The 4,034-nt window shown below is 34.3% G+C and overlaps 1 long non-coding RNA gene across 1 annotated transcript; it reads right to left on the bottom strand.

Moving 5' to 3' along the window:
- Positions 1-3,643: 3,643 nt before the first annotated feature.
- LOC109581758 (uncharacterized) lies at positions 3,644-3,978 on the bottom strand. The gene is made up of 2 exons (XR_002184755.1): positions 3,944-3,978; positions 3,644-3,899 (listed from the first exon to the last, which is right to left on the bottom strand). It is a non-coding gene; the product is annotated as an uncharacterized LOC109581758 (long non-coding RNA).
- Between the last annotated feature and the right edge of the window lie 56 nt (positions 3,979-4,034).

Raw genomic sequence — 4,034 nt, 5'->3', positions numbered from 1 at the left:
CATGAGACCCCATCAATCTTGATATTTTACCGTATCTCCTGCACAATTGTATAATGATAATGATAATGATCCACAGGTAGAGAGGGAAAGCAAACTGGAGCCATTGTTTAGCATAACTGTCCATACCATTGTGAAAACATATCTCAAACCCAAAGTCTAAGTTAATCCATGATATGACTTGACTCAAGACTGGTAATGCTCCTTTCCTTGAAAAGACTGGCTCGTATAACTTGACAATGTTAGCATAAAACAATAGACCATTGAGTGTACCCACTGATACTGTTAAATTGAGAGCAATGAGTAGAACCACAAGTAGTACACCCATCACTGCAAACAGAGCAATCCAAGCTATTATCATGTAATTATCATGACACTGTCCACACTTGTTTGATCCCATTAGTAGACTGTATCCATCTCTACATGATCCACACATTCTGTGTCCTCTATTATCCACACATTGAGTATCAGTGTCATTCAACTGAAAGGTAACAGGATTAGGAGAACAATAGAGGAGACAGTCCTCATTGATAATGCATGCATTAGGATTGGTTGCATTAGCATTGAAAGGTGTAGTGGTATGATATGTTCCAATCCACAGTAGACCATTGTGTGTAATGTTTAGACTAGTTATATTACACGTCACATTCTCTCTTGAAACACTTTGACTGCAAGCACAGATAAATCTACCTTGTGAACTATCTACACTAAAACCAATGGGACATTCATTAACAATATAATCCCAATGAATGGATAGAATGTGATAGAATGAGTCACTGGATGTTTTTGTAACAATTAGCAGGGTATGTTTTACATGACTGGGAGGATGGTTTGGTTTGTATTCGATTGGTGATGAACAATTAGAATCAGGCTTAGATCTAGCATACACATAATCGACTGTATGAGCACTACCTGGAGTGAGTCTATCATGTATTGCCAATATACCATCAGTGACATTTAGTGATCCAAAGTAATCATTACCAAACAAAGCCACATGAAACTTTAGTGCTTGACCTGGATAAATCTGTTCATAACCTAGATTTTTATCAGGAAAGCAAAAATACATTTCCCGTACATCACCTGTTGAACTAATGATTGGATTTGTCAAGTTGAACTGATTGTTTCCATGATGAGTAGTATATCCATATATATCATCACCATATATTCCAGCAGTATTATTTATTAATGTAAGAGGTATATCTGATGCCTCTAATGTTATGCCACTATATGATGTATGTTCAAGATAGATCCCTCCACCTTTATAAGAAGCATGATTACCAATAAACTCCAAGTTAGCTGATGATGATACTATCAATTGTGATGAGTCATTTATTGCTAATCCTCCTCCAACTACTCCAGTATTGTGTTTAAATGTTAACTTATTCTCAATTGTTACTACTGATGCTTTAAGTGTCAATCCTGTTGAGGTACTGTTAGCAAAAGTAACATTACTGAAACTAATAGAATTACTGTTTATTATCACATTTGCTTCATTTCCAATAAATACTGTATCTGTTATATTGATTTGGACCAATGTCAAGAATTTTTCATCAATCTCTAAGCCCCGAGCTATGTTGTTAGCTATCAAACATGACTTAATGATAATAATGATAAAGTGATTGCTAAGTGTTCTAGGTAAGTATGGAACTCCAGATACCCTAATTCCATACCAACTATCATGAAATTGACTATCCTCAATTACAAAAGTAGAAATTAATTGAATACGAGGAAACTTGCACTTATTTGGGTTCAGTTTTGCACTAAAATTAATACGAAAGATATTATAGTAGTTGTAACCAGGAGCTGATCGAAATAATGAGTTCTTAATATAAAAAGAAAAAAGGCTATCACCCAAAATAAATTTAGAGTCACTATAAAGTATATTATGATAGTTATGAAAGATGGCTGACAGATTGTATGAAGCACCATGATAAGTATATAGTTCCATCCCACTGTAATTCAATAATGTGACATTAGTCACTATTAGTGAGTAATGAGGTAGTTCAGTGCTACATACTGGAAGAGGCTCATACCTAATATCTACATTATAATGAATGAAAACTGAGGATGATACCTTAACATCAAAAGCATTGTTTAATTTTATTGTCTTACGATTAAATAAAGAGTTAGTTATTGTAATATTGTTCGATGATCTAGCAACAACTCCGATATTATAAACTGACATGTTGGAAATAATGACATGACTGCTGTTATAGATGAGAATAGACCTTTTATTACTCCTGCTACTAATAAGATGAGACTGATCCAGCCCATGTAGAGTAACATTCCTTACTGCAGTCATGTTGACATCATCATTAATGTCACTGGTTCCAATGAAGTAGAAGATGCTGTTATTGTATTGAGACATATCCCCAGCATACACTGATAAAGGATTACAAGGTGACTGAGTAACTGAACTGCAGTCATCAGACACATAATACTGACCAGAGAAGACACTGCAGGAGCTACTGAAGAATAAGAGAACAACCACTAACAGGAGAGACATACTCTTGCCTTTACTAACAGTTACAGTATACTTGCTGATGCAACATTAGCTCTCTTATTATAGCCTGGCAGCTCAAACTCCAAATATGGAAATTTTGTAGAGTGTAGTCACAGAAATTACAGACATTTTGCCTAAACTCATTTTGTAGATGGAATCTAACCTTTAAAGTCAGTTAACTTGCAATATATATAGTTGTCATTTTGAACTAATTTCTGGTACATATTATTAATGCTAGAGTGTTCCTGTCTTCTAGTTATATCTCTTCTCTTGTGGGACCTAATTGCAGGGGCATTGTCAAGTATCAGCCATAGCCAATTCACTACTTGACTTGAGTATTGAAATGTTTTGGATCTGTTGTTAGGTGAATCATAAATACTGAGTAAATTTACTATCTTATCGATGATGAACTGATACCATAACACTAAACTACAGATCAATTGGATTAAGTAAAGAGAGAAAGAGGAGAGGGAGGACATTATGTGTGTATTGAACTATTTCTTCTAATTTGTACAAGTACAGATCTAACAATTCTAAGAAATACTCCAAAACATTTACCACACAAGCCACAATCATTGTATGCAACCACCAAATTAAACTACATGCATCTGCTTTATTAGGTTTACGTTTTACTTAAATGTTTTAGGTTTGTACTTAATGGTCCATGGTTCATGTAGACAGGTGGGAATGCTCTACAACTGTTCTGATTTGTAGTTGTACTAATAATGGATAAACACCTCCTATGAGGTGTTTATCTGTTTTAAACATATTCATGGGGACATAGCTATTACAAGTAGTTAATTAGGCTCAAGCAATGGTATTCTGTTGAATGGCTTTCATGTAGCGGTCTCTATAGCATTTGGACACCTCGTTCATATCATTAACGTCAAACAGAATTATTCATGAATGGTTTAAATCGGAATTGTATAAAGAAATGAACATTCATTGACATACAATGAGTTACAGTATTTCTTTTTGTTATTGATAAGTTGAAGGCTCAACTGGCAAAGAGCATAGAAGATTACAAAGAACTGATCTTGGCATTATCAAGAGTACTCCTGGCACATTTTGTATTGGGCACAAATCCCCACACAACATGAGGGCATGTGTGTGTGTGTTCAAAATGTCAAGTCACCCATAAAATTAAGTATAATCAAATGTTTCTGTATTGTTGCTACTCAAACAGAATGGTGTACATAAAAAATAAATTATATAATATTATTCTATCCTGCCATCACTAAAAGATATTTCTGTTATAATATAAAATAGTTTATAATCCTGACTTGATTGATCACACCATAGCCCCAACTCAAGCTTCAATCCCTAGTTTATCTTTGACTGCTTTTGCAGAGCAAGCCACAACAGAGTTCATTAGTTTGGCTAGTCCTAATTCTCGTGACTAAAGGAGAGAAGAATCATTTTAAATTAAACTAATATACTTACCTTTTGCAAACCTCGTGAGTTTCTTGATTTTAAAAGCGTGTACAAACTCCTTTCTACTTAACTCACCATCATCTAAATACCAATAATAATA

The sequence above is a fragment of the Amphimedon queenslandica genome, unplaced genomic scaffold, assembly GCF_000090795.2.
Source record: "Amphimedon queenslandica unplaced genomic scaffold, v1.1 AMPQUscaffold_13421, whole genome shotgun sequence".
Lineage (NCBI taxonomy): Eukaryota > Metazoa > Porifera > Demospongiae > Haplosclerida > Niphatidae > Amphimedon > Amphimedon queenslandica.
The sequence above is the reverse complement of the archived record's forward strand: the minus strand, read 5'-3'. Positions and strand labels throughout refer to the sequence as shown.